Source organism: Carassius gibelio, chromosome B7 (assembly GCF_023724105.1).
Source record: "Carassius gibelio isolate Cgi1373 ecotype wild population from Czech Republic chromosome B7, carGib1.2-hapl.c, whole genome shotgun sequence".
NCBI lineage: Eukaryota > Metazoa > Chordata > Actinopteri > Cypriniformes > Cyprinidae > Carassius > Carassius gibelio.
In genome coordinates, this window is record NC_068402.1 from 7,118,412 (window position 1) to 7,131,958 (window position 13,547).

Consider the following 13,547-nt stretch of genomic DNA (forward strand, 5'->3'; position numbering starts at 1 on the left):
AACCGCTCAGGAGAGATGCTCTATGGGAAATGAATATCCACCGCGTTGCTTTTGTCTCATTTTATTGGGGATCTTTTTCTCTCTACTTCAAAATTCCATATTTAATTCAATGTTATTTGTCTTTTTTTTTTATAACTATTTGTGAAATCTACCTGGGAATTTTCTGAATGAAAATTGTTTTAGAGTATTTCCTCCAAAGTTTTTCAGCACGTGATCAAAAAAGACCAACACACACACACACACACACACGCAGAGAGAGAGAGAGAGAGAGAGAGAGAGAGGGTCAAACTGAGAGCAGAGTATCCAACATACAGGAAAACACTTTAGGATTCGGCCATAATCACAGATCTTTTTTCGTAAACGATCAGAAAGAAACCGCACACAATTAAAGCTTCTCATCCAAAGAAACACACACTATTATCTACTGAGCACACAAGACAAAGCAGCACAGTCCTTTTACCCGCATGACAACTCAAACAGACTCATTTCATCAAATTCTGCTGCACACACAGAGCTTTTGTAAACACTGAAAAAAGGTCTGTCCTTCGTTTTCTCATGCCCCGCACCCTGCATCTCTGCCGTGACCCCTAAACCGTAATTATACTCCCCGCGTGACCTAAAAGTGCCCTGCTTTTAAGTGTTTTCCCTCAGCCTGTGATCAGATTTCGGCCTAGTTAAATTAGCCTTCCTCTCACCCATCAGGGAAAGGAAACCTCAACTCCTGAAGGAGAATGGACCATTTTAGACAGTTACCACACAAAAGAAAAAGTGTTTTCTCAATCAAAGAATCAGCAGAAATAAAAGCAGTCCTTTAATGCACTCTCCACCTACTTAAAATACACTAACCTACGCTAGGCCAACCTAAAATAATAGCACTTTTAAAGAGACTTGTGATAGAAATATCTGGTAGGAGATTATAGATGTCATTTATACTAGTGATGTGTAAACCCCACACAAATTGTTCTTGTTGAATGATTCTTTTTAAAGCATGCATGTAAGGAACGGACCAGGTATTAAGAAAAAAAGTGTGATTTTTTTGGCCAATATTGCATATATAATTGTGGACACCTATTTGCACCTATTTTCATATTTTATATATTTCTACATCATCTATCTACTGTAGTGCTAAATTAGCAGTAGATTGGCAGAAGAATTAACAGGAAAGTTCATTCTAAATTCTAAAATTAATTCTTTAAAAACTATTTCTTGAATACCATTTCTTATAATAAAATGCGTTTTCACTTTCTTATAATAAAATACATTATATCTATCTATAAAAGACACTATCTATCTTTACAAAATATTTTTATTATATTATAAATATTTAAATATAATATTTAATATTTTATTATTATCATCATACATATATATATATATATATATATATATATATATATATATATTTTTTTTTTTTATTTTTTTTTTTTAATATCTTTAACATATTGGCTATTTATAGGTTATTTGCTGGTTATTACTTTTTTAGTTAGGAAAGCTGTTATAGACATTAATAGGACAAAGTATAACAAAGAGCATAGCATATTTACATATAAAATATTGTTTTATCAAAATGAATAATTAAATACTTAATTAATAATAAGAAAATATGGAAAGCTAAAAATTATTTATGTTAAAATTAGAAACAGCACGTGTTTTGCGCGTGTGGCTTTGGCCGTGTCCGCCGAGCACCACAAGCACTTCAAATGGCTTTGGCCTTGTGCGAACATGACAAGCTCCAAGAGCAGCTCTTGACTGCTGCCATGTCTGTGGTTTAGAGATGAAAGCGTGAACATTAGATTGATGCGAGCGCCAGCAAATACGACCTCTGTGAGGGTTCAGTCGAGATTAAAAGCCACACTCAGACCAAACAGAAAGCAGGAAATGCTTCGCCGTTCGCACAAGTGCTGCTTTCAAGATGAAGAACTCGACACCTTGCTTCAATGATGTCTCAAAAAGTTCAGCGCCATCTGCGCCAACCAGAACACGGCACTTGACGACACTCGAGCTGCGGTTCTCAAAATAAACAGTGCACTTTTAGATTCAACGTATTCACACACGATCTGCCATCTGCAGGGCTGGGGCGGCGAAACGCATCCAGTCAGCTCTAACAGACGGCTTGATGTGGGGCTGTCTTCTCAGCAGGACACTAAACACTATTAACTACTCCTCACCTTCAACCACCAGACAGCTGTCTGCTCAGCCTGTGCTGTATGAATAAGTGATTTGTGATTTGTTCTGCTGAAATATGAATAATAGCTTCAACTCACAACAAAATGTAATATTACCTCCCAGAGTGCTACAGTATAGTAAATATATTCATAAACCTTTCATTGTACTAGTGCATTGATGGAGTATTAGCTCTGTTAGAACAGTTTCGTCAGACTAATGGTTATAGCACATATGCTCCAGACGGTCTGTGGTGCTCAAATGGATAATGTGGGTTCGAATCTGGGATACCATGGTGTTTTTTGTTCAGTGTCCTTCCTATGCATTCTCCACCAGCAAAAACCTGTAACACTAATTGAAAAAGCATATGTGTAGTATTGATGTTGAACTGTTGGCGCTAGCAACACCAAGGTCATGGGTTCGATTCCCAGGGAAAATACTTGCGGGCAAAACGCTTAGCTTTGGATAAAAGTGTCTGGGAAATGTGTAAATGTAAATAGAAGAATGCTGAAAAATGAGCAGTTAAAGGGAGTGGGAGAGAAAGGTGGAAGAAAAATAGATATGAGGTACTTTGAGGTCAGTGTTGAGGTCAGATGACTCTCGATAGTAAATCATGTGCTCTTTTTCAAATCTCCCTTATTGCAATACACATAACAGTTCGTAAGGTCATAAAAATCAATAAACAATGAAGCTGTGATTTTAAATGGGACTACTGTGGAATATATTTAATTAAGTCTGTATTAGATTGGACGTCTCTAATTAAAAGTCGGCGAGATGTGCATCTCACCCTCAGATAAAGGCACAGACCAGGATATTTAAAGGTCCAATGATGAAGTGAATGAACGAATGTGAGGTGCTTTCCGCCTTCGCTCTGTGTCTCTGCAATATTCTGATATTATCGGGTCACACTGACACGTTCCAGCCTCCATCACACACACATCCCACCTTAAACATATTCAGTTCACTGGCACTTGTGCTGGGCTGCACGTGTAATCCATAATTAAACAGCTCCCCTTATCACCTCATCTCCAGACAAGCAATAAGACGGCCTGCTTTTGTGGCTTTGACGTGCAGAGGATAAGACCGTGACACAAGCCACAGAAACGACTACGGAGGGTGTGCACGGATTTAGAAAGAGGAAATATAAAGGGTGCTTTCTTTATAAGCCGAGCTGTTGCTGTATTATTATCTGTCAGATCGTCTAACATATCACTGCATCACAGCAAATACAAGCAAAACCCTGCAGCATTCAAATATAGTATAGTATAACATATAGCATGTGACTCTTAAATCCGAAATAAGTGAAAACTTGTAGTAGAGGTTTTATGGTAATGGAAAACATCATATGCAACAACAAACCAGAGCTTGTACGAGAATATTAATAAGTATGAATCCTAAAGTTTAAATGCACTAAAGACCTGATTAAACATAAAAAGTGACCAGTAGCAGCTAAGACATTTTACACAAAAACAAACACCTAGATCAAGTTTTTTGAGTGACAGAAAATTTGCAAAAAAAAAAAACCCATTAATGTAAACAACGAAATACTTGTAATATATATGGTTTAATAAAATATTTTTATAATAACATATATATTAAAAAAAACATTACATATATGTGACAACATTTCCATTATGTCTTTTTTATTAACAATTATTATTATTTACATTATTATGTATATACTGTTTATATTTCAGTATTTTACATTTTATCATTTACAATTATTATTTATTAATCACACACTTTAAAGTAAAAAAAAATTATATTGTCCAAAAAAAAAAAAAACATTAATTATATATGTGTCTGTGTGTGTGTGTGTGTGTGTATATATATATATATATATATATATATATATATATATATATATATATATACACATACACACACAAACATACACACACACACACACACACATGTATATAAGAGTTTATGGGGATTTTTTGAAGACATAATTTGAAAGACAAACAAATCACCAACATCCCAACAGCTACTCAACCTCCCACCCCAAAGAAAGTATTTTACCAGTTTCATGCTGAGATTGTTTTGATCCCAGCGCCACAGCATCACACTCATCTTCCTCTCCCCTTTATCTTCCTCACTTCACCGGCCGGCGGTCCAGACACACAGATCCCATTTACAATCCATCAGATGGAGGAGAGCAGCATCCATCACAACCATCCACAGAAAGAGCGATTCAGAAGAGGTGAGGAAAGAATGATAGATTCATGCTAACGGAGAAAAGGAAGTTAAATGAACCTGGATCGAAATCAAGAGGGTGAGAAGAGTGGATGGGTACCAGAGATTGAGAGGAAGAGAAAGTGAAGCAGACAGAGCTCTCACCACTAATGCAGTGCCATGCTGCCTCGGGTCCGAAACACACGCTCAGGGGAGGAGACACCAGCCAGCGCTCACATGAGCCAAAGCAAACCGCTGAAGGGGGTGGGGAGGAGAGAGCAGCTGGACAGGCAGTGCTCCATCAGCGGAGCGTGGGGGAATCCCTCTTTACCTCCCCCACACCCTCTCCCTCCCGGAGCACGCCGCTCTGCCTCTTCATCAGACAACTAAACTATCAACTCTCAATTATCAACAGGTATCACCTACGCAACACAGCTCATCTTTAGCTCTATAAGGCTGCAATTATGTCATCAATAAATCATTTGTTCTAGCTAAAGAAAATCATTAATATTCTGGTAACAATATTTCATTTTCAACTGAATAATAGAATGTGTATCAAGACGGAATTTGAATAAAACTTGGCTGTATATGCAAACCGAACTAAATCGATAAAAGGAAAAAAGGAAAAGGAAAATTAGTCTTGTTGACTAATTAATTATTACAAAGAATGGGCTCTTAAGAGAAGACCCTGCACACAAATCAGACTTCAGTGGTCAACACAATAGAAAGTGTTGTCTAATAATTGCCACCTTGTATTATTTTGTTGTGACCAATTAGCATCGCCAGCACAATTCAATCATTCCAGAACGGTTAATGAAATCAAGCTTTATGAAAATGATTAATAATGAATAAGTAATTGGTCTAAACAACAACAAAGCGATTTATTTAAATCTGTTCTCAAACAAATTACACACAGTCTTGTGCAACAAGCACAGTATTTTCTGGATTGGGTGAAGAAGCTGTAGTTGTATTCTGAGAAGCTTGGTGCTCTTGAGAACTGGTAAAGGTCCCAGAAATCCTCCACTCTAATGATATTGTGGGTAAAGGCTGAATCCCAAACCACAGGCTCTTCCTCCAATATAGTACGCCAGGCTATGATTAGTGCATTCCAAATCACAGGACACTGAAACCTAATATTGCTCCTACAACTACAACAAAATATGTAGATATAACTCGTTGCATAAGTATGAATTAACACCAGTATTGACATTCTACTAAGTATACACTTTGCACAGAAGCTTGCATCTAGTGTGCAAACACAGTGAAATATCGGACAGAAGATGTGTTAAAACTGACAAGATGATTAATGCATTGAGTGTTGAAAGGGCTGATTGCTCTAATGACAGTCTAATATCAGGTCTGTGTGCTGTTGTGCAACATTTGTGTAGCACATCCCTGTCAACCTCCTGTAGACCCCGAGGCTCTGAAAACACAGAGGTCAGAGGCTTCTTTCTCTTCTTCTTCTTCTTCTTCTTCTTCCACAGCTGCGGTGCTGGAGTGTGTGCTACAGGCTGCTGGCAGGAGCTGCGGCGCGAGACGCAAGGTGTTCCCCGTGTCCAAGCTCTGGCCAAAAGCCAGGCCAAACCACAAATTACAAGCCAAATTTCAGTTTCTGGGGATCGCCCAAATTTCAGCCCTCATTCCCACACTAAAGTAGCCTGGAGGCTGCAAAATGAAGCATGTTTTAAAAATATACAGCACACATAGGGGTTCTTTATCCAAGCAGATGTTTTGAAATTGTGACAGAAGGGATCTACTTGAGCTTGAAGAGTTTTTAGTAGTGCTGGCAAAGCTACAGTCAAACTGAAGTTCGCCAAACAGCAAGCCGAACTTAATATAATGTAGTTAAAAAAAAAGTTAAAGGGGGAAAGTTCAACAAAAAACAGCAAACTTTTGTACACTGAATAAAATAAAATCAGAAACCAGAAACACTAAAACCAGAACCATTCAGTGTTATTTTAGTATTAATTATAATACTACTACTTAACAAAGTGGTTAAAGTTAAGCAAAAAATAAATAAATAAATACATTTCTTCTTCAAGATTCTAACAAAACAGTGAATTACTTTGCATTATATTAAACAAAATAAGAAATAAATAAATAAAATGTATGAATATATATGATAGTATATATTTGGATGAACACAAATAATAAATCTAGAACCCTCAATCGTTATTTTAGTATTAATTATATAGGCTACTTAAAAGTTATTATTCAACATTTTAATACATACTATAATAATAATCTAAAAGTCTAAAATCATCAAAAAGTTTTTGTTTACATTTTTGTTTTAATTAAACAAACCTTTAATTTATTACATTTATTATTTCAGTTTTAGTTTGAGTGATTAAGTACTTCAACTTTTTTATTTCAGTTAGTTCCAAGAAGTAGTTTTTCTTTCTAATGTTCACATTTTATTATAATATTGTATATTTTGATTGTATTATAATTTCAGCAGAATTTCAATTAATTTTTTTTTTTTTTTTTTTTTTTTTAACGACAACACTTGAATAATTATGCTAGTTTAGGGCAAAACATTTTAGTTTCAACACTGGACTTTTTTATGGATCAGCTTTACTGCACATCAAGAGTTGAGTCAGCTCTCAAATGATTTATACAACACTTTCCTCACTGAATCAGGCTCATAAAAAGCTAATTGTGTCTTTATAACTCAATCAAAGTGAGATAAAACTACACCGAATATTTCAGCAGATTTATTGAGCTTCTGTAGAGGCGAGTGATATGTGACGGTCGCTACATGTGTCGGGCAACAGTGAACAAGCTCATTAAAAAACAACAGCTTTGAATCACAGAGTTCGGCTCGCCATTCATTGTGTCAATGGATGCTAAAATAAATCCAAGTATGTGCGGACAATGCAGGGGCTCACCCTGTGGAGAGGCTCTTTGTTTTGGGAGACCCCCATCATCTGCTTTTCGGGGGGTTTAAGAGCGGATGGGGGTGGATGGGTCCCTACTGCCAGGCTGTCAGGGGGTGGGTGGGACATATGGGCTTTACTGGGGCTCTGACACAAAATCACAAGGGATTCAGAGGCACCCTGGGCATCCCGAGAGAGAATAGAGGCGGTGGTGGAGGGGCTGGAGTTGTTGTGTGAACTCAAGACACTTGTAAAGAATGTCCAACTGCTGTGCTGATGTCATGATTCTGGAAGATCGCATTTTAGCGTTTTCCTAGTAAACTATATATATATTATAATATATATATATACTATATATATATATTTTATTTTTTTTATTTTTTTCTTTCCAGCACACACAATTAAAAGCAATTTATATATTAAAAACTACATTTCTATGAAAATATAAATATATAAAAAATACGTACATATATATATATATATATATATATATATATATATATATATATATATATATATATATATGCATAAATTAATAAAAATAAATACATTTATATATATATATTATATAATCTATTATAGAAATCTATTAAATATATGCATACATAAAATATTAAAATAAAGTAAATATACAAACGTAAATCAACATAATTTTTATATTTTATGACACTATTTATTACAGTCTATATATTTTCTGCTGTGCTTGTTGATTCAAAGAAGAATCCACATTGAGTCTGTTGCTGCGTTGTGAGAAATCATCACAGTAACATCTGTGGGTGGTTGCCATAGTTACCAACTGGCTAATGAAAGTGTTTTATCCAGAAGTCATGATGAGAAGTGATGTTAACATGCTCCTAGAATAAGATCCTCCTGCAGTGTTTCTCCTGCATCGTAATGAGCTGCCTTTGCTGTAATTCATGTACAGTGAACTACAACGCAGACAGCAGTAACAGTGATAATGAACCACATAATAATAGGATAATATGTGATCCTGGAGCACAAAACCTGTCTTAAGTCACTGGGGTATATTTGTAGCTATAGCCAAAATGCATTTTATGCAAAATTATTATCAAAATTATCGATTTTTCTTTTATGCCAAAAATCATTAGGATATGATTATTAGAAGTTAAGATCATGTTCCATGAGGATATTTTGTAAATATGTCAAAACTTCATTTTTGATTAGTAATATGCATTGCTAAGAACTTCATTTGGACAACTTCAAAGATGATTTTCTCAGTATTTTGATATTTTTGCACCCTAAGATTTTTAAATAGTTGTATCTCGGCCAAATATTGTCCGATCCTAATAAACCAACAAAGTTTATTAATTCAGCTTTCAGATGATATTTCGAGAAATTGACCCTTATGACTGGTTTTGTGGTCCAGGGTCACATACTATATGTGCTTAAGAAGTGTATACAAACAAATATTTACAAAAATTGCATTAATCCAACTGGCAATTAAGAAGTTTGCTAATGTTGTTTATCTAAAAGTTTTTTTTTTTTTTTATTAGTATCAGTATCAGTAGCATCTATCATTTACCCATTAACTAAAGGAGATCTGAATACAAAAGCCAGTTTGGGCTGTTTCTATTGGCTCATTCAATCTGAGCTACATTCAAACCGGCCTGGATCAGTCCTACTGACGCTAAATGCAAATAAACTGATCCTACCCAGAATCCAGCTGCTCACAGTGAGGACCTAAATCATTTCAGTGGAGCCTCTGTCAAAGCAGCTAGTGTTTAACAATGTATATCCCAGCAAACATCACATCTCTTGCTTTCACCCGGCAAAATCAACCGACAAAGGTCAAGCAGTTCAGGCTTCATCAGCTGTGACCTTTCACCTCGACCTGTACACAAGTGCACGCTGACCTTTACTGTTGTTTACATCGTTTTGTTTTTGCATGATCAGTTCAAAAAGTGCAATTACATTAAATTCCAGGTTACATTTTATTTTAAAGTGTCCTTGTTAGAGTTTAGTTATACATTTAAGTACTGAGCAATATTAATTAACTACAAGTACTTCCTATATCATTAGGTTTAGGATTCGGGTTTGGCTTAGGGTTGCTTGCATGATTTAACTATGCATAATTTATTGTTATTATAATAGTAAGTACATAACATGTGTAATGACAACTTAAAATAAAGTGTAACCAAATATATAACAAAACAAAATTAAATAAATGAAAAAATTAAATACTGAAAATATTAAAAATGGTCTGTCTTTGCAACTTTTATCTAAACTTACTCTGGCTGCATCTAAAATCTGCCACTTTTCATGATTCAATCAATTCCTCAGAATATCCCGTTTTACTCAGAAATACATCACATTATCAAAAACTTGTAGATTAAATAAATATGTTAAATAAATATCAAATTAAACACAGCAGTGATTTGACAGTCAAGTTGTTACCAGAAAAAAAAATGCTTAATGTAAATAAAAAACGGTCTTTTGTTGTGCATGCATTTCTGCTTTATACGAACATCATGTTTGAGCTGTAAATGTCCACAGAGGAATCCGACATCAAAATTAAAATTTTAAGATTCGCAAACATCTGCACATCTAAACTGCACGTCTTCCCCTTTCATCTATTTCAGTCTCTGCCTGTTCGTTATGCCCAACATCATCTATTTCATATGCAAATTATAGCAAGACTCCTTAAGGAGAAGAAAAAATAGACACTTCATTTCATCCACCGAGATTATGTGTTTGTTGAGTTTTATCGAGCAGGACGTTTGTGATGGGAGGCCACAAAGGAAGCTCTCACGTGTACAGTCGTACAGACAATATTGCAGGCCGTTTGTCATGCATTTAGGACACCTGCTGTGCACACATCATGAAAACAAGCTTTTAAAGTGTTTAAAAGTACTCTCACACAGAGATCTGTTTGGTATCGCTCGTGTCATTAGGGAACAGTGCTGTGTTACGGCGGTAGAAACAGATGGTGACAGTTTGTGAAGAAAACTTGTGCATTTTAGCTGACTCTCTGCATTTCCTGACAGTATTGGGATGCTGAGAGTATTTTACAGAAACTAGAAACTCTGCAAGCTAAAATGGAGAGCATACTATACAAACTGGACAGCATTATGGATGTCCTTAATGGAGCAGGTTCACCCGAAAACATCAGTTTACTAAAACTCATGCAAAACCCATGTTGTTGTTGTTTTTTTCATGAAACACAAAATAAAACATTTCGCAGTATGTGCAAGTTGCTTTTTTCTCTGCTGAACAAAATTAATTAGGGATCAGGCCATTCAAGATATAGGTGAGTTTGTGTCTTCATCAGAACAGATTTGGAGAAATTTTGCATGGATCCTCTGCAGTGAATGGGTGCCGTCAGAATGAGAGTCCAAACAGCTGATAAAAACATCACAATAATTCATGAGTAATGCACACCACTTAGTGAACGTCTTGAGAAGCGAAAAGCTGCATGTTAACAGTTCTCCATTCATAATACTGCTAGAAACAATCTCATCTGCATTTGGGATGAACTGAACTATATTCATTTTTGGGTCAACTGTTTCTTTAATACATGGTGTGATGAAACTGAAAATCTTTTAAAGAATGCTAAAAAAAAAAAAAAAACACATCCTCTGAAATGCATCAAGACAGTCAATTTGTCCTACTTTGGTTGTGAAATATTGAAAAATTGAAAACCTTTGAATATCACTGATACAATAGATGCAAGTGACCATCAGGCACATGCATGGCTGTATGGTTATATTCTTATGCTAATATCCTTTATCTTTTCCAGTGCAGACAGCCAGTCCACTATATTATCAAATTAAAACCACTATCACCTGCAAATCAATATGGAGAAAGAGGCAAAGCCAGAGCCTCCAGGGCAAACAGCATTAAAGTCAATGAGCAGGAGCACAATGGCATGGCTTTGAGACACAGGGCAAGTGTGTGCATCTGTGATACTGGAAAAAAAGACAGAAAGAAAGAATATGCCAGGAATTAGATGTATACTGTATATATACATTTAAAACAAATGTCTGTATAATAGATAAAAAGAGTAATAAAGTGTCTTCAGGTCATTATGACTGTGATGAGATTCAGTGGTGCTTCATTACCTGCTTTGGTAGGTGCTTCGAGTTCTTACATCCTTAATAAAAGGATCTAATCTCTTTACCAGATGGCTACAAATGGTGAAAATCTGCAGTGTTTTTATGTGTTTACACATTCACTTCTCACTTCCAGTGTTTATTTGACACATACAACGATTCCCTGAATCCAAATGTCCACAAACCAGACATGACCTCTTTTTTGTTTTTTCGGCTGTATATGCTGTGAAGATCTTGTTAAAACTGTGAAATCAGCCATTTAATCATATCTTTTTGAAAAATTACTTGCATGAGAAAGAGAGAGAGAGAGAGAGAGAGAGAGAGAGAGAGGGGGGGAGCAGTACATACTTTAATCACTAGAGAGCACTGTAGACTTGATCAGATCTCCTCGTGGATTGAATATGCCTTCTGTCCAGATTTACTTTCTTTCATTCTTTCGCTCAGTATAATCTGTTTAACCTACTGTATACACATAAGAACCTCGTGAGTTCATTGAGTGAATTAGTATTATACTTTTACTGGAATCTCACACTGGACTTGAGTCTAATCCGTGATCAAATGAATCATTAGCGGAACACAATTCCTGAATATACATGACATTTGAATATGTATATGCTCACTAGTGCTTCTTTTATTGGATTCTATTTAAATATATTTTAAAATGCAATTCAGTCCTCCGATGCAAAGTTGAATTTTCAGCATCACTACTTCATTGTCACATGATCCTTCAGATATCATTCTAATATGCTGATTTGCTGCTCAAGAAACATTCCTTATTATCTGTGTTGAAAACACTTGTGCTGCATATTATTTAGAAACCAGAACCATTTATGAATAGAAAGTTCATCAGAACTTACATTCAGACATGCCAAAGCAAAGCCAGATCTCTAGCATGCAGGTACAGTGCACATGCAGCTACTACATTGACTGTATCTCACACACACACACACACACATACTATATATACTCACACATGCATCATCCACTATCTCCAAACACAGACTGCCAGCGCAGCTGATCGACACACACGGGGCTAAATTTACTGTTTCTCAGTATAACACTTGATTCTGCTAAAGCCTGTGTTAGTGAGCCAGAGCTGCGGATTTAAATGTGCATCGTCAACACAATTATTGTGCAATGACGTGCAGTGATAAATAATACCAACCAAAGTCAGATTTGGCCAAACCATTCTCATTCAAAATCATGCCTGTCTGCTTTTATTTGTTACATCATGCATCCAAAGGTCAAGCTCTTGTCCCTCAGTTATTTTGGATCAGTTTGTGTCCAATCTGTACCCTCCTATCAGAGATGATACACACACACACACACACACAAATACGAGAACACACTCTCCTTTCCTTTGACAAAGCCTTAAATGGCATTTGAAAATGTTTGCAGGGAGAGAGAGAGAGAGAGAGAGAGATGTCTCCTGGGTTGCCTAGCAGACTTACTAACTCAAAAACAAACCAAGCCACCCTGGCTTGCTTAGATATGACTGAGAACAAACACACACAAACACACAATAGCTTAAGAGCAGCAGGCTGCTAAAACAAACACTCAATAAATAGCCTTTCAAAACAAGTGTCATGGTGTCACTGTAAAATATACCATGAAAATACACAATTTTTTGGAAACTCTCATGATTTGAATGCGTGTCATGACGTCATTAAAGTACCATGACTAAACCATGGTATAACCACAGTACTATTTTCAAAGAAAAATACACACAGAGTTAAAGCTGATCTATCTAGATGAGCATCTGCATATCACCATATAAGGCAAAGGCTTACTAGAGATGCACATTACAGTGTATCGGTTATCGGTTAGCAGTTAGCAGCCGATATTACAGATAAATTGGATATTTAACTGTGCATTTAATAATTTCATACCTGTCAAATTTAATCTTTAACACATCTCAAAATGTAGATGAAATAATATGAAATTTAGTTAAAATATTGGTGGTAGTGCACAAATGTTATATTGGTGCATCCTAACCTTTATGCAGAAGTATAGTATTTCATCATGTTTTAATCTGATGTAACACTAACAAACCCCACATTTTACCATTTATGATTTGGAAATGCTAGTACCATAGCAATACACTTAACAATACCAAAAAGTATTCACAAAAACGATCACAACCCCAATAATGATTGGAATTACCTTTGAGTAACATACAAACATCATTAAATACGAATACCATAATACAAAAAAATGAAAGTGCCATGATACCACTATCTAATACTGTATCACTTCACCTTGG

General features: G+C 35.7%; 1 protein-coding gene across 5 annotated transcripts in view; it reads right to left on the bottom strand.

Annotated features, from left to right (window-relative positions):
* LOC127961917 (neuron navigator 2) overlaps positions 1–13,547 on the bottom strand; it is a 175,283-nt gene that overhangs the window by 72,342 nt on the left and 89,394 nt on the right. The window lies entirely within an intron of this gene.